The sequence below is a fragment of the Rattus norvegicus genome, chromosome 6 (assembly GCF_021556685.1).
Source record: "Rattus norvegicus strain SHRSP/BbbUtx chromosome 6, alternate assembly SHRSP_T2T, whole genome shotgun sequence".
NCBI classification, from domain to species: domain Eukaryota; kingdom Metazoa; phylum Chordata; class Mammalia; order Rodentia; family Muridae; genus Rattus; species Rattus norvegicus.
In genome coordinates, this window is record NC_141539.1 from 47,310,281 (window position 1) to 47,333,068 (window position 22,788).

The 22,788-nt window shown below is 48.0% G+C and overlaps 1 long non-coding RNA gene across 2 annotated transcripts in view; it reads left to right on the forward strand.

The window, feature by feature from the left end:
• LOC134479120 (uncharacterized) overlaps window positions 1–22,433 on the forward strand; it is an 86,619-nt gene extending 64,186 nt beyond the window's left edge. The window contains exons 3-5 of one of the 2 annotated variants that reach the window (XR_015622938.1): window positions 20,315–20,398; window positions 20,762–20,810; window positions 21,500–22,433. This is a non-coding gene — a long non-coding RNA (uncharacterized LOC134479120). Of the gene's footprint in view, window positions 1–13,017; window positions 15,059–20,314; window positions 20,399–20,761; window positions 20,811–21,499 lie in introns of those variants that run through there. The other variant, XR_015622939.1, reaches the window with a different exon arrangement.
• The last annotated feature ends 355 nt before the right edge of the window (window positions 22,434–22,788 follow it).

Below are 22,788 nucleotides of genomic sequence, written 5' to 3' on the forward strand. Positions count from 1 at the left end.
TAGATACCCAGGTCCTCTGGAAGAACAGCCAGTGCTCTTAACCATGGAGCCATCTCTCTAGCCCCCTCAAGTTTTTAATATAACATCAGAAAACTGACAAGCATAGCATCCACAGGAAGGAAGGTAACTAGCGAGAGGCAGGTAAGTTTGATGCCAGGACAGAGTAGGGGTCCGATGACCTGGTGCAGAGGTGTAAGGGATAGGCAGATGATATCACTCACACAGGCTTAGCCCTGAGCCTGGAGCACTGTCTGCCGTGAGCACCACTAGGATAGAAAATGCTTTCAATCAGTCGTAGAACATGGATTTGATAAAATAACACCAAGTTCAGCCCAAAGCGGTGGGGGAATTTTCCATTGCCCCTGCTCTGGACACAGTGCTGTCAGCCTAGAGAGGTGGAAATCAGCCTCCGGGGTTGAATGGTTTTTGTTCGTTTGTTTTTTTTTTAAATGTAATACTGTTTATTTAACTTCAACATTTCAGCAGTCTAACCATGCAACAAAATAACAGAATGTTGCAGATTGCGTTTAGGTACAGAGGGTTCTTGAACTTCCATTGCTGCAGTAGTTCTTCGCTTTGCTGACAACGATGAGTTCTACCGTTTCTTTAAAAAGTTTGAAATCTACTGCACTTAATTAAAGAAAAAACTCCAAACACTTCTCATGCCAGCTGACCCCTCACTCCTCCACAACTGAGAATGGCAGCAGAATGCTATGCCACTATGTACAAAAACAAGACTACCTGAAGCTAAATGGATGCCCACCACAGTGTCAACAGGACCAACCTCACAGTGCTCGCCCTGAGCTGCGGCCCCCTCCAAAAGGCATCTTCCCCTCAGCCTTCCCGGCCAAACAAGGAGCATCAAGACTCTGTCTGGGCTGTTTTGTTCTCTTTACAAACTGTAGATGTGTACAGTTGACAGCTTAGGAGTTTTAGTCAGTAGCCATAGAGTTAACACTTCCTTACGAGTTGAGAATAAAATGCCAGAAACATCTTCAAATGCCCTGTCACACCAACAGCAAAGCGCACTAAGTGAGGAGGACGCGAGGAGGACGCCTTTTTATTTTAAAAATGTTTGGAGCTTTGTACAACTTTGATACAGTTTCAGGGAGCTCCGGACACCCACGGCCACTTCAGGTAAACCACTGACACTTTGAGAAACTACAACATGATTCTGATCAAATCTTGTGATTAAACCTAACAAGGGCAATAGACACGTCAAATAGAAGTGTCAATCACAGCGCTTTCTTACTCTAAGGTACTCACAGGGAGACAGAGGTTTTATTCATCTTCTTCTTCCTCCTCCTCCTCTTCTTCCTCTTCCTCCTCCTCTTCTTCCTCTTCCTCCTCCTCTTCTTCCTCTTCCTCCTCCTCTTCTTCCTCTTCCTCCTCCTCCTCTTCTTCTGCCTTTTTCCAGGCAACTTTAGCAGGACCCTTGATGCCTTCAAACTTCCCGTAGGCTTACAGTCAGCAGCATCCTTCTCATACTTCTCCCTCAGCGTTGCTGCCTTGGTAATGTTCGGCTGCTTTTCACTGTCACTTAAATTATTCCACGTCTCACCCAGCTTTTGGCCACATCTCCAATGGAGAAGCCAGGGTTTGTGGATTTGATCTCAGGGAGGAGTTCAGAGCAGAATAAGAGAAATCCAAATAGAGGTCTTTTGGCGGGCATTTGGGTCCTTCTTTTTCTTGCCTCCTTTAGCTGGCCCATAACCTTTCATCTCCCGATCATAGCGTACTTTATCCGCATTTGCCATTTGCTAGACATTGTCTTCCACCTCTCAGAGAACTTCTTGGAAAACTCTGCAAAACTGACTGGAACCTCTGGGTTTTTCTTCTTGTGTTCTTCCCTGCACGTCTGCACAAAGAAGGCATAGCAGACATCTTGCCCTTTGGTTTCTTGGAATCACCTTTAGCCATCCTGACTGTATTGTTTGCTAGTCTGGGCAGCACAGGTGGTTGAACGGTTTGAGCCTCCACATCACTAGGTCTAGGCCGGCTACAGCCAGCTACATACTGCTGGGGTTGCAGTGGGAGTTTTCAGGTTCTGTGATCTATTTTGGTGTCAGTCCCTATAGGAGAGGCCAGCTTTTCCCTTCCCTTGTCCTGCAATGTCCGGCCAACATCATCCAGGAAACAGCTTTCTCAATGCCTTCCTCTTGGCGTTTCTGTCTCTCTCCTGCAATGCACTGGACAGAGGGTGAGGAGCAAGGGGCTCTTATCAATCTATTTTTCTCCATTCCAGGCTGGCAGCAAAGTGCAGGACATGGGTGTGGATTCAGTACATTTCTGATGGAGGGGCAAGGACTCAAGTCACTTGCCACCAAACCCCACATGATTAAAAGTAGATTACTCACACAGTTATGCAGGAAGTCTCTCAGGGACACTTGGGACAGAGATGAGTACCGTCACTGTCGAGAGGTGTCGAGGACAGTTGTCAGTGATGGCTTCTGGAATAAAGCTGGAGGATGTGGTGGTGTTAGTTCCAGAGCAGCAGCCAGCTTGGGCAGGAAAAGCCTTGGGCTGATGATTCTGACACTATGTGAGTGTTCTCTGATGGCTGCTACAGTAATCATAGTAGGAATGGAGCCTTGGACATCTCCTGAGGCGAGCATGTCCATTTAAGGCACTGTTTCTGACTTCCTGATCTCCATGAGAGCCTCGAGCCACTGGGGGCTTGTAGGGAATGTTGCAGACCTGGAGTCGGAATGCCTGGGTTTGAGTGTGCCCCGGGGAAGGAGATTTGCCACAAATACTTTCCGTAGTGATGCGGAGTTGATTCAATGAAGAAAAAGGAAAGGAGGAGGAGGAAGAGGAGGAGGAAGAGGAGGAGGAGAGGATTATTATTATTGTTGTTGTTGTTATTATTATTATTATTACATGCCTTTCTCTTGAGAGAAGGAGAGAGAACAAGAGAGCAAGTGAGAGAACAACTGTATGTACACACACACTCACACACACACATATACACACACATTTGATGTTTATGGGCACACACACTCATGTGTGTGGGCTCATGAATGTTTGTGTGCATATGAAGGCCTGAAGTTGGTGTTTAGAATCATCTCCATCGACCCTTTACTTTATCAATTATCGAACTCAGAGCTTGCGAGTGTCCTTAGCCACCTTGCTCTGGGGAATCCCATCTTAGCCTTCCAAGACTGGAATTACAGGTTGGCCACCTGTAACGGCTACAGTGACCACACTGCATTTGTACAGAAATCTGCCCTCTGGGTCTCACTGTTGTGCAAGCTCCTTAACCACGGAGTCATCTCTTTAGCCCTCAAATGTGGGTTTTTATCTGAGGATTGCAAAATTAGATGAAAGAGCACAAGATCAGCATCAATCTTGCTTAAGAAGAAAACGCACTTAGATAATAAAAACATACAGGCAGGACAGACAGTGTTAGGTGTTTGAAGGGGACAATCAAGGTCCAATAGAGGGTGACTTTTGCCTTGCCTTGAGTTTGCATTTTAAAATCTATATGATCTGCTATTGTTTCAAAATGAAATATCCCCTACAAGACTGTCTGCTAAAGGGTAGGTTTTTGGAGTTGGAGGTGCTGTTCTGGAAGGCTCTGGCAACGTCAGGATGTAGAGCTGAACTAGAAGTAGGTTGTCAGGGACATGTCACAGGGTGACTGTGCTATCTTTCCCCCAAGCCCTCTCTGTCGGCCACAACACTCTCTCTGGCTCTCCAGAGAGCAAGAGCTTCCAGAAGGTTTTTCTAGGGATGGTGTTAGCTGGTGTTAGCGGGTTTGTTTTGGTTTGGTTGGTTGGGGTGTGTGTGTGTGTGTGTGTGTGTGTGTGTGTGTGTGTGTGTGTGTGTGTGTGTGTGTGCTGTTTTAGCTTGACTAATTAGAGCCCCTGAAGTATGGTCTAGCTTCCAGGAGCTCTGTAGTGTCCAGAGCCCAAAGCAGGCCCTGCTGATGGCTCAGTGATGCCCAGGCTTTTGGAAGCTAGAGTGGTACATATGAGGTTTTGTGGGCTATCGATCCTCTCAGGACTGTGCTCTGGCAAGAGTCGTGTGTGTGTGTGTCCAGGTCAAGGACCTTCTTATCTGAAGATCCACATCAGTTTGCCTTGTCCAATCTCAAGTTCTCCGGATTCAAGATGGAGATAGCAGGAAAACAGTAGGTCTGTGGGAAGCAGTTGTTGAACACTTTGGGAGAGACAGATGAGAAATGCTGGCCCATTTAACCTTTTGTGCCGACATGGCAGATTTTTGATCTCTTTTTAACATCTGGAAGCCAGTGGTACATCTGTTTCCTCTCACCACTTCCTAGTGCTCATATAGGGAGAACCCAGAGAATGGCTTACACAAGACGGCACATGGAGACCCATGGCAGGCATCTGAATCTGCTATTGTGGCAGCCTCAGCACTCAACAGGAGATTTTAGTATGGACTGGTTAGCAATTTAGCTTCTCCATAATCTTTTTTGGTATGTTTACACAAATCAAACTCCTACTCTCCCTACCTCAGCCAATGGGTGATGATGGTGGTGTTGGCGATGACTCCACCTAGGTCAGGACATTAGGCAGTCACATTTTAAATCTCAAGTGTCCCCCACAGGCTCCTGTTCTGCATAATTGGTCCCCATCTACTTCTGCTTGTTTGGTGCTATGGACCCTTTAAGGTAGGGCTGGCTTACAGAATTAGGTCACTAGGGCAAATCTTCAAAGTGTGGGGCCAGGCCTTTCAGTCTCTACCGGCATCTTCTCTCACATGTGCCTGAGGCCCTGAGCTCCTTTCTGCTCTCTCCTCATGACCACTGAAACCCTCTGAAACAGAGAGCTAAATGGGTCTTTCTGTACGACCATTTCTGTCAGTTATTTTGTCCCAGCAGTGCAAAATAACGGATATAGTTCTGGCGGGCTGGATGAGCCCCACTCTGTAAAAGAAGAAATTGCCACTGGAGCCTGAGACCCGGAGGTGTTCAAGGGCAGCCTCCACCCCTCTGGGCTGGACTGCAGGTGTTTGCATAAGGTCAGGCTTTTTATGTGAGAGGGAGGCCCTCGTGTTTGCACAGCAAGCACTTTACCCAGCCATCTTCCTAGTTCCTTTATACCACCATCAGTTCAAACATAGAACATACATCTGGGTTGAGTTTCAGATAAACAGTCTGAGTTGATTTTAAGGGAAACATGTGCAGTATGATAGTGCTTCTTTGTTTTTTTCTGCAGAACAGAGCTCCTCAGACCCTTCACTAGAAAGCCTGCCACAAAGTAGCATTTGATGAGGATAAACAGCAAAACAAAACAAAAAGCAAGCCTTTATAGAGGCCATATAAATGACCTGTGGTGCCTTTCCTGTTCTACCTTCAAGCCCTTCATGCCCCCAGTGTCCAGAAGCCTTATCTGCAAAGGGCTAGATGGTAAATAATTCTAGCTCAAAGACCACACAGGTGGAAACTGGTTAGGTCTGCCACTGAGGAAAGTCAAGGCCGTGGTCTGATATAACTTTACTTATGGAGGGCGTGGTTTCCCCCAGGGGGTTGCTGACACCACCCTTGTGATGATAACCCGTCTCCATGCAGTATTCTTGATGGATTTGCTCATCTTTAGCTAAAAGTGTGGGTATTTTGTTTCTGTGTGTCACCACAAAGGCAGCTGCGGGGACCACAGATCTGGTACTCAGCCTTCTGGGGGATTTGCCTGCCCACCTAAACTATATGAAGGCCCTGTGTTACCGCAAAGCTGCCCTTTCTGCCACCAGACACGAGTTCCACCCACCCAGAAAAACTGGCTACTGAGTACAATTACTCCACCCTCTACCAGCAGGCATCACCATGGCAACCTACATCTCAGCTCTGCAGAGCCCCATATGCTTAAAAACGAACTGTCTGGGGAAAACAACATCACCATTTTTTTTTTTTTTAGAGAGGTCATGGAGCTCAGGAGACCAGGGAAAGATTGGAAAGAAATATTCGAAGATGAATACAGGTTGAGTAACTTTGTCTAAAATGCCTGGAACCAAAAAAAAAAAAAAAAAAAAAGAAAAGGGATGTCTCAGATTTTGCCTTGTTTGGATTTTGGAACATTTCTATATACGTAATGAGATGTCTTGGTGTGGTAGTTCATATTGATTGTCAACATGACAGGGTCTAGTAAGACCCTAAGAGACAAGACTCTGGGCATGCATGTGAGGAGGTTTCTGGATTAGGTAACTGAGAAAGACCCATTCTAACACTATTCCATGGGATGGCTCCTAAACAAAGAGTGGAAAGTAAGCTGAGCGCTGGCATCCAACTTCCTCTGTTCTCTGTCTATGTGGCCAGCTGCCTCACACACCTGCCATTATGACTTCCCTGCCATGAGGAGGGGATACCCTCAACTGTAATGCAGAGCAAACACTTCCCTCCCTAAGTCGCATTCATTGAATATTTTGCTGCAGGAATAAAAAAAACAAACAAACAAACAAAAAAAAACCTGACACATCTCAAAAAAAGAGCCAAATCTAAACACGAAGTTCGTTGTTGTGTTTTCATAGTACCCCATGTGCACCCATATTGGAGGCAACGTCATACAATATCTTCAGTGAGCACACCCGCACTTTGAGCATGGCCCTACCCAAGTGTGGTCTTCCCCACTTCTGGAAGTATTCTGAAAGTTTCAGATATTTGGAACAATTCGGACTTTCTGACTAGGGCTGCTCACTGTGCAATAATCGTGATGGAGACAGCATTGTGACTGCCTTTGAGGGGGGTTAGAATTTCCCCATTCTCAGTTTCACTTTTTCACCAGTGTATCACTAGTCTCCCTGACACCATCACATATATGCCACTTTCTAGGCCTTAGGGACATAAGATGAAGCAGTCATTGTCTCCCTTAGCATTTAGCACAGGGAGCCAAAGAGATGGGCACAGCATCACAAACCAAAATTATGCAGTAAAGGGAAAACACGATGGGGCTGGAGGGATGGGTCAATGGTTAAGAGCACTGGTTGCTCGGGCAGAGGACCCAGGTTCCATTCCCAGCACTCATCGTGGCTCACATTTATAACTTCGGATCCAGGGGATCTGATGCCCTTTTCTGGCCTCTTACAGGAACTGAATGTGGTGCACACACTACATGTGGCTAAACATCCATGGATATAACATTTTAAAAATTAAATAGTGCAGAATAAGAGGTCATGAGAGCTACCTAGAAGGTACAAGGAGAGCTGGCCTCTCAGAGGAGCAGACACTAAAGTCAAAGACTGAAGAGTCAGGATAAGTCATCTAGACAAAGAACGGGAGAATGTCTCATCTGGCAGTAGAAAAGGCATCGCAAAGGGTTGGGGATTTGGCTCAGTGGTAGAGCACTTGCCTAGCAAGTGCAAGGCCCTGGGTTCGGTCCCCAGCTCCAAAAAAAAGAAAAAAGAAAAAAAAAAGAATTGTTTTAAGAAAAAAAAAAAGAAAAGAAAAGGCATCGCAAAGGACCCAAGAAAGACTTGTAAGGGAAGGAGAATGCCTGGGTTAGGAGGGGACATCAAGGTGGAGGAGAATCAAGAACCGAGTCACGAAGTTGCTTCCCATCTCGGTGACTGTACTGCTCTGGGAATCATCAGCCAGTCTGTGAGTGAACTTAGGTCAGGGAACTATTTACAAAGGTGTCAGGGGAACAAATAGAGAAAGGGGCTCTCCTCCCTGTGAACCCACTCTCCCTCCCTGTCACATGAGTGAACAAATGGAATAAAAGCTTTTAAGAAGGAAGGGCATGGGCTTTGTTTTTATTGTTTACAGATCCCTCCAGCAAAACCAAGCAAACCCTCTAGTAAAAAGAAAGTGCGGCATGTGTACAAGAAAGTTGTGTGTGTGTGTGTGTGTGTGTGTGTGTGTGTGTGCGCGCGCGCGTGTGCATGGAAGTGGTGTCTGTGTGTATCTTTGTTTGTAGCCGTGTTTGTGTGTGCATGTATGTGGTATGTGCATATGTGTGTGGTGTGTGGAGGCCAGAAACTGACACCAGGTATCTTCCATGATTGCTCTCCAAGCTAGTCTTTTGAGACAGGGTCTCTCACTGAATTTGGAATTTATCTTCTGGCTAGCTAGGTAGAAGGTTCTGAAGATCTTTCCCACCTCCTTTTACCACTAATGATAAAGTTATAGATCCACGTGTATGGTGGCTTCTTTGTGAGGGTGCTGGGGAGCTGAACTCAGGTCCCCAGTGTCTCTACAGCAGGCACTTCACCAGCTGAACCATCTCCCTAGCCCCGGAGTGAAGACATTCTAAAGAGACCCTTGTGTCTCTTCCTTGGCCTTGAGACTATTGAGATGGTTCTCAAGAATTGGAAGCTCCCAGTTAACCCCCTGCTGAGGAAGGAACAGATACAGTGTGAGAAGGAGCTGGCCTCCCAGGAAGAGACGTCACAGTTCTGATAACTTGTTATGACAACTCGCAGGAGGGACGGGATCCAGATTGAGAGGGTGAGCCAGGCCAGAGCGTGACCGGTTTTGCGGACCTCCTGTCCTCTATTTGAACCTAGACCTCTGGCTTGTGAGGTGGCTTAGCAGTGAGAATACTGCCCTCATAACCTGAGCTTGTCCCCAGAAGTCCAGAGTGGAGAGAGAACCAACTCCTGAAAGTTATTTTCTGACCATATATGCTCTCTCTCTCTCTCTCTCTCTCTCTCTCTCTCACACACACACACACACACACACACACACACACACACACACACACACACACACACCAATAATAAAATAGGCTTTAAAAACTAAAATAACTGGGATGGAGAGATGGCTCAGCGGTTAAGAGCACTGACTGCTCTTCCAGAGGTCCTGAGTTCAATTCCCAGCAACCACATGGTGGCTCACAACCATCCTTATTGAGATCCAATGCCCTCTTCTGGCCTGCAGGCATACATGCAGGCAGAAAACTGTACAATGTATATATAATAAATAAATATTTAAAAAAAGAAAGAACATATACAGCCACCAAACTAGATAAGATGGATGAAGCAAAGAGGTGCAGGCTGACAGGAACCAGATATAGATCCCTCCTGAGAGACACAGCCAGAATATGGCGAATACATAGGCGAATGCTAGCAGCAAACCACTGAACTGGGACCCCCGTTGAAGGAATCTTAGAAAGAACTGGAATTGCTTGAAGGGGCTCCAGACCCCATATGAACAACAATGCCAACCAACCAGAGCTTCCAGGAACTAAGTCACTACCCAAAGTCTATACATGGACTGACCCTGGACTCCAACTGCATAGGTAACAATGAATAACCTAGTAAGAGCACCAATGGAAAGGGAAGCCCTTGGTCCTGCCAAGGCTGAACCCCCAGTGAACGGGATTGTTGGGGGGAGGGTGTAATGGGAGGAGGATGGGGAGGGGAACACCCATATAGAAGGGGAGAGGGAGGGATTAGGGGGATGTTGGCCTGGAAACCGGGAAAGGTAATAACAATTGAAATGTAAGTAAGAAATACTCAAGTTAATAAAGATGGAGAAAAGAAAAAAAAAGAAAGAAAGAAAAAGGAAAAAACTAAAATAACCTAATGTCAGGATCCCAGAGGTGGTCTTGGGGGTCACCAGACCCCTTTATTTGCTCTTCCTGGTGTGGACTCACTGACTCAATCTCCTTTCTTTGACCGCACTGTTGTTTTACTGTGTATAGGTGGCTGAGTCTAGCTGGTCAGAGCTGCCAGGGCCCAGGCCACACACTGCGACACTCCACAGTTCTAGTGTCATCGGTATTTCTAGACTCCGAGCATTTTAGTCACCTGTCTTCCCTCAGCGCCAAGGTCCTCATGGTCTCTAGCATCCAATTGCCGGTGGTGGGTAGTGTCATCGAACAGGTCGCCTACTCATGCAGGGACACAAGCCGACATGCAGGCCTTGCCAATAATGTGACCTAAGTCTGCACAGATCCAAGGGACATGCTTTGTCCTCTCCTTTTCCCTCTCTGTTTAGCTCCCTCCTGAGCAAACTGAAAGATCAACCTGCCAGCCATCGTGGGCCTGCTGCCAGAGCACTTAGGAACAGGACCTGACTCAGCCACTGTCCTCAACAAAGCAATTAAAGAAACAAGTGATACCAAACAACAAAGAAAGGGGATTTTAAAAAAAATCACATTGGGAAGCAGAACAGAGAGGTCTAGTGGGGACTCCCTCCCCTAAATCCATCTTTCTAGATACTAATGTGAAGTTCAGATTAGAGGGCAAGAAGTGTCAGTTCTGGTCAAGGCCTGGTCCTGCCCATCCATCATTATGTAGGAGACAGGATCCCCATCTGCCTGGCACCAGGGACACACGGCCTTTTCCTTCCCAGTTGAGACTTCTGGGAAGATTCTAATTTCTTTGGAGGGGTCTATTGTTTCAATAGTCTGATATCCTGGGGCAGGGAGCACAAGTGTGTTCTTGTAGACTATCTCAGGTCCTGCCTGGAATGCTACAAACCCTGCTCTTCCTTACCCAGAAGCCAATGGGAAGATGCTCAAGGGGTCATTAGAGTCTGAAATGGAACCTGAGCCTTGAGGCTAATCGGAAGTATTTTGGCTCCCAAACCCTGAATCTTATCTCTTTAAATGCTGGTATAGCCAGAAGGCTCTTGGAGTCCAGTTCGGGAAGAGAAACAATTAAATTAGAGCAGAGACCCAGTGAGGCGTGTACTGAAGCAAGGCCCGTCGTCAGGAGCCTGGGGTCACCCCCCCTTTATTTTAAATAAGGACATTTATGCACATTTGTCACCAACGTTTGAAAAGTCTCAACTTTCCCTGGAACCAGGCTCTGCTTCCTTGACTGGATGGGGGTAACTGTCTATGCTCCCTACCAATGTTCCCCTCCAAATTGCACGTTGTACAGAGAGGACCTCAAAAAAAAAAAAAAAAAACCACCATATAATTCCGTTGTGAAATCATTGCCATCATTCCAAGTTTTGAAAACATGGAAAAGTTCACTGGGGAAGCAGCGGGGTTGTCATTCCCGGTTATGACCAGCCGGGATGTCACTGGCACAAATGTTATCTGCAATTATCATAGAGGAGACCAAGCCTTTATGGGTTGATTTCTCAACAATCCAGGAAGACCCTGTGATTCCAGAGATGATAAAAAGAAACCCTGGAATTAGATTAGGAGACCTGAGTCACGTGCTGCCCCAGGCTGCCAAGCAACTTAAGTCATCTTTCAGCTCTCCGACTCCTCTTAGGTAAATTTGAGAGGAGTAGGCTGGATGCCCCCAAGTGTCACTGGGGCCCTGAGGAACCTCATGCCTTCCTGCTTCCCTTTTCCTAAGTGGCAGGTGAAGGAGTGGAATTACCTCACTCCAGGAAAGAGTCAGCCTCCAACTCCACCGTTTGAGGCATTGTGGTTGAATGGTCTCAGGTCTGAGAAAGGCATCACTATGTGCCCAAGAATTTATTCCTTTATATCATTCACAGTTTGTCCTATTAGTCCACGGTGGGCCTGCTGGTCCACGGGGGAAGGATGCAGGGTACTAGGTAGGAAGGGGACATATTTCTGAGCAATATGCAAACTTTAGGTTTCCTTGGGGCAGGACAGAGCCTGTCAGAAGCCTTCTCTCTGCTTTCCTGGACAAGAATGGGTCCCGGGGAGAACTAGCTGATGCTCAGTGACAAGGTGAGAGCTCAGAGCTGTGCTATACACTGTCCTATCCCGTGGTCCAAGGAAGGCCCTTGGATCAGTGAAATATGACACACTTCCAAGGCAAGCTGTGTCAGGGTCCCCACACAGTGGCCCATCACCAAGAATTTGAGCAGCTTGGAGCCTCTGTTGTGGTTTCTTCCAGCTCCTGTAAGCCTTCACCCAGCTTCCAGTCTTGCCGAGTCTCCTGCCCCAGCCTCCTACGTGCTAGAATTTCTAGTTTGAGCCACCAAGCCTGGCTTTGCCAGTTAAGAGCTTTAGATCTTGCTGAGTGTGGAGGCATATTCCTTTAGTCCCAGCACTCATGAGGCAAGATCATGAGGGAAGGCAGATCTCTGTGAGTTCGAGGCCAGCCTGGTCTACAGAGTAAGTTCCAGGATAGCCAGCTTCACAGAGAGATCCTGTCTTGAGCCCCACTCCCCTGCAAAAAAAGAATCTTTGCACACACCCATAACACTCAGCCTCACACTAACCCCACCTCCTGCTCTCCTGTCTCCATTGCCTCTGTAGATCAGAGTGAGCCTGTCTTAGCATCAGACTTTCATAATCTGAGGGTCTGGCAATATGTAAGCCCTCTAGTTATATGCTATTAACAACAGGTAAGACAGAGACAAACATTAACTGAGTGTGGGTCCCTTGAAAGTCGGGGGCTGTGTGACCATGAGGGTCACACACCCATGAACCTGGCCCAGCATGGCGTAACACGAGGACAGATTGTCTGCTGAAGGCATATTAAGTAGCTCTGTGCCTTGGCACTGGGGCATCCACCCTCAGCGAAGGCTGCTGACATTTCAGCCTCTAAGAGAGGCTGCTGAGTGTCACTCTCTCCCTAAGACATCGGCCTCACTCCCATGGATTCACTCCACGACAGGTCACAAGAAAGGCTGTCACGCATCCTAGTGCCTCAGGTGTCTGTGGAGACATTTATTAACCCCATGTCCCAGTTCATAATAAACCTGGCCGGCATACCTCCATTTTCTTCTTGTCCCCCTGTACTTTTCCTGGGCTTTCATACATCACTCTCCACACTCAGGGCATGCCAACCCTTTCTGGAAACATCCAGAGGCTCTCTTAGGTGCTCCTCAATTTAATTAAGTTAATAAATTAACCATGAGTTCTAGTTTGAAAGGGAAAGATCCCCATAGGCTCAAGTATTTGAACACTTGGTCCCCAGTTGGTGCTGCTGCATGGGAGAGTTATAGAACCCTTGTGAGGTGAAGGCTGGCTAGAGGAAGTTAGCCACTGGTGTGTGCATGCCCGTGTGTGACTGTGAGTGTGTGCGCATGTGCAAGTGCAAGTGGGGGCCACAGGTCTGTGTCAGATATCCTTCTCATTTGCTCTGCACCTTATTTTTTGATATACTGAACCTGGAACTCTAATTTAGCCAGACTGAGGGTGTCTGTCTGTCTGTCTATCTGTTTTGTTTTTCCAGTTCCACATCTTGTTCCCTCTCTGTTTCCTGAAGAGATGTGATTGGACCAACTGCCATGCCTTCCCTGCCATGAAGGACTGTACCCCATGGGGCAGCAAGCCAGAATAAGCCCTCCCTTCCTTCAATTGCCCTTTGCAAGTATCTTGTCACATCACTGAGAAAAGTAACTGACCTGGGAATCATCAGACAGAGCTGTCCCCGAGAAATGCCAGTGAGAAAGCCTGAGGATCTGAATTAACGTGGCATAGAGACCAGAAGGTCAACAAAAGCTGAATGTCTGCTTGCACAGGCTGGGGCCTGAGGCACTCAGTGGGGCATGTGGCTAAGGGAGAAGTTGGGGAAGATCAAGAAGACCAACATGTGGCTGTTGGTATGAGGGTGGCCATAGGAAGTGTAATTGTTTGGATTTGAATTGCCCCCCTCCAAGGGCTCACGTATCTAAATAACTGCCCTACCCCCAGCCCTTGCACCTGGTGATGCTATTTCTGAAGGTTGTATAACCTTTAGGAGGTAGGACCTGCTAGCAGTGGTTCTTAACCTGTAGGTTACAACCCTGTGGAGTGAGGGTCTCCCAAGAGTGTTGGAAAACACAGATATCTACATTATGATTTATAACGGTAGCAAAACTACAGTTATGGTTTGGGGTCACCACAATCTGAGGAATTGTATTAAATGATGGCAGCATTGGGAAGGTTGAGAACTACTGTGCTAGATGAAGCGGGTCGCTGGAGGTGGGCCTTGAGGGTAATAGCCCACCCCAGCACAGGCTGTTTTCTTGTCTGTTGAGGTGGGATTAAGCAAGCCACCTCATGCTTCTGCTGTCACAGCTATGAGCCATTCCATTGACTTCCCTGCTGAAACAGACTGCATTCCCTCAGGCCATCAACTAAAGCAAGTCCCCATTCCCCAAGCATGGCTGTGAATTCATGCACCCATGCATGCATATATGGAAGCTGGAGGTCTACATTGGTGTCCTCTATTACATTGGAGCTTTGTTTTTTGAGACAGGGGCTCTTACTGAACCTGGAGCTCATTAATTTGGCCACACTGCCCAGGTAAGCTTGTTTCCGCCTCTCAGAACCAGAATTACAGGTGCACATAGCCACGTCTGGCTCCTTTTTTTGAGTACTAGGTATCTGAACTTTGGTCTTTGTGATTGTGTAACAAGTACTTTACCCACTGAGCCATGTCCCCGGTCACCTTCCTCTCATAAATTGCTTGTCAAAGATTTGGCCCAGCAGTAAGAGAAGTAACAAATAGAGTTTAAATTAGTTCCCTCATTCTGATGTTTCTATAGGTCCTACAGGGGGAGCTAAGAGGCTTGCAGCGGAGGCCTGCTGCTCCCTACCTGCTCCAAGGTCAGAGAAGGACCAGTCTCAGACCAGTTTCTCTTTTCTGATCTCTCTCTTCTGTCTGTCTCTCTGTCTCTCTCCTCTGTCTCTTTCCCCTCATGGGAACAAACTGGAGCCACAGAGCCAATTGTGGTCATACGGAATGAACGCCTCAGACAAGGGCAAGTGTTACGTCAGCTCACAAATAGACAAAATAGAGACAGGCACACTGTGTTCAGCGAGTGCCTCAGAGGTGACAGTGTGGCTCTCTCTGACTCTGGAGTTCACCGCTTGGGCCCAAATCCCAGCTCCTCCCCAGTCTGTTTCCATATCTGTAAAAATTTCAGTTGTACCAGTCCTTACTTGAAAGGATTGTAGAGCAAGTCAAAGCACGAAATGTTAATGGCGCCTCGTATAAAGCTGGCGCTCAGTAAATAGATGCTGAGTGAATGAGGGTTTTGGAAGTTTTCCAAGGAAGAAACTCAGAGATGGTTTCTTTCCTGCATGTGAACAACAGAGTCTAGACAGGGAAAGGTCTGGCTTTGTTCAGAATACTTCTCAGTATACTACATTCAACTTGGGGTTGGGGTGGGGCACAAGGACCGAAAGGAGAGTGTTAAAACCCACGGAGATGAAGTTGGGGATTTAGCTCAGTGGTAGAGTGCTTGCCTAGCAAGCGCATGGCCCTGGGTTTGGTCCTCAGCTCTGGGAAAAAAAAAAAAAAAAGACAAAAATAACAAAAAGACCCAAACCCATGGAGAAATGGTTTCTCTTCTCTGTGTATTGAGAGTCTCATTCCAGACCCAGGTGTCACCTCCTCTAGGGGACTTGTCCAGGTTCCCACCCCTTCATCCCTTTACACTCTGGCTTCTGCTCTGCTCTTCAGCATCCAGCTTGGCGTTGAAAGGAGTCCTACCCTGGTTGTGTTCGTTGGAACATCATGGGGATACGATCCTAACACAGGAAAGAGTAGGTTTCTCAGCCTTGGTCTTCTTAACCATCAGAAGGGAAGGTGAGCGAAAGCTGAATGTCTGCCTGAGGCACCCAGCGGGTGTTCTGTAGTTAGTTCCTGTGAACTGAAACATTCCCTCCCAGGGGAGGTACAGGCCTCACAACAAGAGCTTCAGGACTCACAGGGTCCCTCTCCAAGGCTCTACAAGCAGTAGACAGTTGCTGGGCAGGAGGAGGCCTGCAAGCTGGGCAGAGAACTCCAGTGACCCAACGTTTTGTGAATGCAATAGGCACACTGGCTCAGCAAGCTAGACTTTTGGTATAATCATTCCTTTGTTTTGTCAAGAGTGTTCTGTCCGAGGTGAATAGGTCTCCCCCCAAGTAAGGCCCCACGACACAATTTCCTCCCCACCGGGATCAACAGAAACAAAGGTGGGGTTTGGGTGGAATAGTGGCCCAGCCTCTGCTGTGGGTGCCAAGGCATGTAATTGGGGTGGATTGATCTTAGAGTGGAGGGCAACCCCAGCCGGCTTTCTTTTCCATGTGAAGCAGAATGGTGGGCCTCTTTGCTAGTGTAGGTGATCCCGTTTTGCTGATGCAGCTGTCTGAGTCATCTGCGTTCCCGTGAGTAGCCTCTTACCCCATGTTCCTGTTAGCGATTCTAACAAACTCATTGGTTCACTATTTGGAATTGTTTCTTTGAACCACCAACACCTTATCTGGTGTGAATAGGTATTAGTACACGTCACCCCAGCAAAACTGTGCAAGCAGACTGCGTGAGCCGTGCTTCTGTCAGAAACTCACACAGATGCCTCTCCTTGTCTTGACCTTCTATGTGGATTCTCTCCTTGCTGGATTGTAGTGAAAACCTAGACACCTCTGAAATGATTTGACTGTTTTTAGCACAATCTGGTGTAGGACAGACCAATGTCCAGTCTTGAACTGGATCCCACTGGAGCCTGCTGTTGCACTGTGTCCAGACTGTCTTCTGAGGGGCTCAGATAGAAGGAGACAGCAGGGGACTGGAAGCTGGTGAAATTACCGCACCAGGGGAAAACAACAGCTAGGCACTGCCTTGTCCAGGTTCTGAGGGTCACATGTCCCTGGTTCTTGGGTGCTGCTGGCCAAATCTGGATCATGGAAACCCTGGACTAATCTGGAACCTCAATGGATGGGCACATAGCGTGGCTGGCAGCCAGAGTCCTGGGCTCCTTGACACTAGGCATGCAGTGGTCACCATTGGAGATGTGCTGTTGGTACCTACAGTGTTGCAAAGGGTTTAACTTGCCTTACCTGTCCTTACAGAGCTCTGAGGCCCTAGCTCTAAGCCACCCTGTTTAGGGTACCTTGCTTCAGCCGTCCAAGCACAGTAACACCACGGGAGAAGACAGTCTCCGCACCACACCTTCTAGGCAGCACAAGGCTCCCGTGGTAATACAGGAGCGCAGTTACTGGAGATGAACCCTGCCTGTCTTCTCCCCACCCTCTTGAACTTTTGCCCCTCCTCCTCCCAAAGGGGATCAAAGTTTCCATTTCTCAGCCTTGCCCCTGTAACAGTCTATACTCACGGTCTGCCCATAGATAGGCCCGGGACATACTGGCACCTGTGGCCGAGTGATCCACGGAGACTTTGAAGTGGTTTGCCATTTACCAACAAGCTCCTTCCTTGGCTGCCTTTTACTCTTTGCCTACACTGCTATGTGTTTGACTCTATACCTGCCTCAAAAGTCAAGAGCGAGAGCAAGTTAGAGCTGAAGAGATGGTTCAGCAATTAGAAACACTTGCTACATGTCCTAGCTTGCCTTCTATTGCTGTGACAGAACGCCATGAGCGAAAACAATGAAGGGAGTGAAGGTTTCTTTGCCTTACCTAGCCCAATCACAGTCCATCACAATCGGAAGTCAGAGCAGGAGCTCAAGGCAGGAACCTGGAGGCAGGAACCGAAGCAGGGGCCACGGAGGGGTGCTGCTTACTGGCTTGTTCCCCAGGCTTGCTTAGCTTGGTTTTTAAAAAAGAGATTTATTTATTTTATGTGCATGGATGTTTTGCCTGTATGTGTGGCTGTGTGAGGGAGTCACATCCCTTGGAACAGGAGTTACAGACGATTGTAAGTTGCCATGTAGGTGATGGGAATTGAATCGAGCGAGGTCCCCTGGAAGAGCAACCCAGTGCTCTCAACCACTAATCCATCTCTTCAGCTCTTAGCTTGATTTCTTTTCTTTTCTTTCTTTCTTTTTTTTTTTTTTTTTTTTGGTTCTTTTTTTCGGAGCTGGGGACCGAAAGCTTGATTTCTTATATAACCTGGGACCACTGCTTACAGTGGGCTGGGTCGCTAGAAGTCAACCGTTAATCAAGAAAATGCCCTGCAGGTCAATCTGGTGGAGCCATCCCTTAGTTGAGATTCCCTCTTCCCGTATGGGTTTGGGTCAAATTGACAAAAAACAAGCAGCAAATCACTCTTACAAAGGACTCAGCCTGGGCCTGCTCTTGTCAGGGACACCGGGATGAAGACAGAACCAGGCTCACAGCTACAGTCAAGTGCAGTCTAGGTTTAAAACACAGGGCTTTATCTATTGCCTTATTAGCATACACTGTTCCAAAACATTGTCAAGTCCAAGATCATCCAGGTGGGAGTGGAGGGATGAGATTCGTTTATAGAAGTTCTAGAATAGAGGGGAATGCCTGTCTCTGAGGCCCCAGTGATTCTAGTTCACAACTGGAGAGCCCAACCCCGCCTTAACAAAAGGTTCATTTTGTGTCCGGTGTCTCAGGTGTTGCTGCAAGGGGGTAATCCGGGGCTGTTTGGCTCACCAGGCCTAGGGTACCCAGTTTTCCTGACTGCCGTCAACTCCATCACAAGTATTACCAGAGGAGGATTAGATTCTTTGTTTGCATTCCGACTTTAGTGTTTGTTTAGCATCCCTGGTTTACAAAAGGTTTCCACAGGTAGCTCATTTGATCTGTGGGGAGGAGGAGGGTGGTTACTGATGTATACACCAGGGCTGAACTGATGATGGCCAGTCCTGTTCTGGGGGTTCCTTATATCTATCATATCTGTCGAGCCTCTAAGCCTGAGAGCGTTGCCTTCAAGAGGTTTTGATATGTAATAGTTTGCTTCTTGGGCAAACATGGTGGCATGCAGCAGTAATTCTAGCACTTGAGAAGCCAAGGTAGGCAGATCCCAAGTTCTAGGCCAGTCTGGAACACAGCAAGATCTTGCAAGTCTCAAAACATTAAAATGAAATAAAAAAGGACAAAAATGTACACAAAAACAATATTTATTAATTGATTGATTGATTTGGGTCTCAGCCAAAGCTAGGCTTGAATTTAACTATGTAGCCCTAACTGGCCTTTGATTCAGGATCCTCCCATGTCCACCTACCAAGTCCAGGAAGGACAGGTGTACACTACCACAGATATTCAAATAATAGCTTTTAGCAATATGAAATCTAAGCCACACTGGGTAATAACATAGTCTTTTTGCTGCCCTGACATCATCGAGTTCGGAGGCTGAAGGACTCTGTCAGTATCTCTGCAGAGCTGGGAGCCTCCTTGACACAGTCGCCAGAACTCCAGAGCCAGGCTGTTTCCTATCATTATCTCAGACTACTGCATATTGGGTAATCTATGAAGAAACTTATTTCTCACAGTTCTACAGGCTGGGAAATCCAGAAGATGGTGCTGGCATTTGGTGAGGGTCTCTGTGCTCCACAGAATGGCACAGAAGGGCCAGCATTGTGTCAAACTTAATCTTCATCAAGAACCTGCTCCTATGATAACTAACTGAGCCCACAACACATCTATGTATTCATATCACGCCTTAAAGGACTCACCCCTTAATACTACAACATTTAGTAAAACTTTAAGAGTGTGTGTAGTGTGTGTCTTACATGTGTATGTGTTTGTGCATGTGTGTGTGCATACGTGTGTGTGTGTGTGTGTGTGTGTGTGTGTGAGAGAGAGAGAGAGAGAGAGACAGACAGACAGACAGACAGACAGACAGACACCAAATATCTTGTTTCTGGACAAGGATGCTGTGCAATGGTGTTAAGGAGCCTGTGGGGTTGTGTCTGCAAGTCCTATTCAGCCTGAGAACCAAGCGGTGGGGGAAGGAGGGGTGACTGTAGCAGCTGCTGAGGATGGAGACATCATTGCTTAGGTGCTAGGGAGGAAACCAGCCCTGCCTATCCTGCCTGGCCTGTCTTCCTGTTTGTCTCCCCTGTACCCTGTCTGCCTCACTGGCCTGCTCCTCTGTCTTCCTTTCTGTTCTTCCTGCACCGAGTGCCCTGCCTGCCCCACCCACCCCCCTGTCCCACCTACCTTGCCTGTCCCTCCTGCCCGCCTTGTCTGTCTTAGTTTCTCCCCCTCTGCCGCAGAACAGTGCAGACCTGACTTCCCAGGCGCCTCTTCCTGGCCTCTGGAAGCACAGCAGCAGTCTCAAGTTACACTTGCACCTAAGATAATGAGTTCATCCTGGGAGCGAAAAGAAAGCCCAAACATGAGTGGTGTGGGCTGTCTGCCCTCTGAACCTCCAGCTCAACAAAGTCTTCATCCAGGAAGGCAGCCCTGGGTGCTTAACACAGATCCAGTTGATTATCTGCCAGGAAAACCTTATGTGAGCCGCAGTGCTTGTTTGTTTCCATGGTCAGATGGAGCTCATAGTTCCTTTTGGGGAGGCAGGCCCATGCAACCCCCAGAGAGTGTTTCCTGGGGACTCCCATCCCCTGGAAATGGCAGCAGTAACTCATCTCCCTGGCTCAGCTTTTGCAGGCAGAATGCAATGCCATCTGCCTTATTTACTTATTTATTCCCAGCTCCACGGCTCAGAGGAGAAGCGAGCCGTTGGAGCCTCCTGAATCCTAATGATGCTCCAAGCAGGCATTCGCCCTGGCACCTCCCCCCCCCCCCCCCCCAGCAACTGGGCTGATCCTGTCTGGTCCCTCACACACCCAAGTCTGGAAATTCAGACTGTGGTTTTCTATCTGTTGCCCTGCTAATTGGGTTGTTACTTACAGAGACGAAGGGATGGATTTTCGAGAACGATCACTTGGAGGAACAACACATCGGATCATAAACACCATGTTTCCAGAAAGCTCCATGTATCCTAGCAGCAAAATGGGAAAACACAACTGGCAGACAGTCCCGGGCCGGTGGGAGACATGGCCCATCTCCGGGACTGGGTGTTTTAGTGGAGCTCAGAGGATGAGAAGGACCATTTCAGGAGTTTATTGCACTCTTAGGGGGCAAGTATGTGGCCTCTAGTGGTCTCTAAGATGTCGGGGACGAAGGATGCCTCATCTCTAGCCTCCCCTGCCCCCCAAAAAATGCAGTTCAAGCTGCATGCAATTGTCCAAGACCAAGGAGGGCCAGGTGGAAGGTGAGAGAGGCCAAGCAGGAGAAACAGACACACTGGGGCATGTGCTTTTGAATTTGTTAATTTATCTCTGACCTGGGAGCACCAGCCGGAGGCCTTACAAGGGGGAAGATCGATGCTCAGAGGAGATCACTAGGGTAAGGACCTGATAGGGCTTTATGTTATACTAGGACCAGGCTTGCGCCCCAACCTTTGATTTTTAGAGGCAGGATTTCGCCGTGTAGTCCTGGCAGTCCTAGAACTCACTATGTAGATCAGGCTGGCCTTGAACTCTCAGAGTTCTGCTTGCCTCTGCCTCCCGAGTGCTGGGATTAAAGGTGTGTGCCACCTCCTGGCTGGCCCATGTATTTTATTTTATTTTATTTTTTTACATTTCCTGTGTAGTCCACAGGCAGGGACAGCTTGTGTCCAAAAGTACCCATTTTGGGGATATGGTAAATAGGGGCTGTATGTGGCCTGCCCTCCACTCACCACCGCACAGTACCCAGGGTGTTTTGCCTTTTCATGAGAAGGGTCCTTTTCTAGGTCACTGCAGGGCTAGCAGAGTCCTTGAATCCAGGAGAATAAAATAGCAAGAAAGGGCCAGGTGCAGCTGAGGGACAGAACAAAACTTCAGAAAAAGACCGGCTCTGCTACGCTACTCATGACTGACATCAGAGGGGTGGGGGTGGAGGTGGGGTGGGGGTGAGGAGAAGCAGGACTGGATCCCAGCATTCCTGATATGCTGTGGGTTCTTGTGGCTGTGTTCTTTGGTGAACAACCCCCTCTCCCCCGAGGCTCCCTCTGCATTTGTCCTCAGTCAATCCAGGTAATCCACCCCCTGCAGATGCTGTTACAGGCAGACCTCATCCTGCTGGTCAAGATTATGCCGACCATCACCCTCAGGCTTTACATGAGTGGTGGGAGTCCTCACCCCTGCTCTCCACAGCCATGCTGAAGATGTGACACACAGATTTACTCAGACTTGCCCAGCAGGTTTCATCTTACCAGAGCCTCCATGTAATTAACCGTTTCTCCCAAGCATCCGCCATCATGAAGCAGTTGCCATGGAAACTTACCGAATCCCTTGGCCCGAAGTCATGGCAGTGAGAAAAACCAGGTGTTTGGTGATAGAATTGAGGCTTTTACATTTCCTGTGGCAAGGGGTGTGCAGATTGTTACTGCCCCTTCCTGTCACCCCGCTGTGCAGATTATTGGCCCGTGTTAGGGTACCCAAGAGGTGGAAGGATGACTGAGAGCAGGGGCTGTCCAGGGGTTTGACTTTCTCTGAGTTGCTACCCTACCAAGGTGGGCTTTTTTTGCTGCTGCAAGCTGCCCTCTTGTAAGTGAGCCTTTACCCATGCTCCTAGGATAAGCCCAGTGATCTAGTTTGCTTCCCTGCAGCAGTGATGAAACACCAACCAAAAGCAAACTGAAGGAAGAACGGGCTTATTTGATTTACAGCTTCCTCAAGAGAAGCCAAGGCAGAAACTCAAGACAGGAACTGAAACAGAGACCACAGATGAATGCTGCCTATTGGCTTGCTCTCCTTGGCTTCCTCACCTGCTTTATTATACAGCGTCAGGACCGCCTCCCCAGTGGTAGCACCACCCACAGTGGGCTGGGTCCTCCCACATCAATCAGCGGTCAAGGAAATCCTTACAGGCCAATCTGATGGAGGCGATTTCTCAGTTGAGTTCCCCTCCTAGGCATATCTTGTTTCTGTGAAGTTGACAAATAAAATACTACAATACCCAAATAAATTCACCGAGCTGAACTTGGATGGTGTCCTTCCTGGGTCTGTCAGTCCCTCTCTGTGGTGCGTAGATGGTTCTCCATCTCTCCGGGAGGCATCATATGGTACTAGCAGGACAGAGGGACCTCATTTGCAGACATGGGCTTTCTGCAAGGACCGGTCCAATACTTTGCCCACTTTGAATGATGCACACAGTAGGTGCTTGGGTAATCATCCCAGATGAACGTAGTCAAACTCTTTACACAGCATTGTCTGGCTACTTCCTCTCTTCCTGTCTTCACCTAAATAACTCAGGAGATTTTCTTTCTTTTTCCTTTCCCAAACCATGGCCTACAGGCTCATGCTCATGCATATCTGTGTGTGTGTGTGTGTGTGTGTGT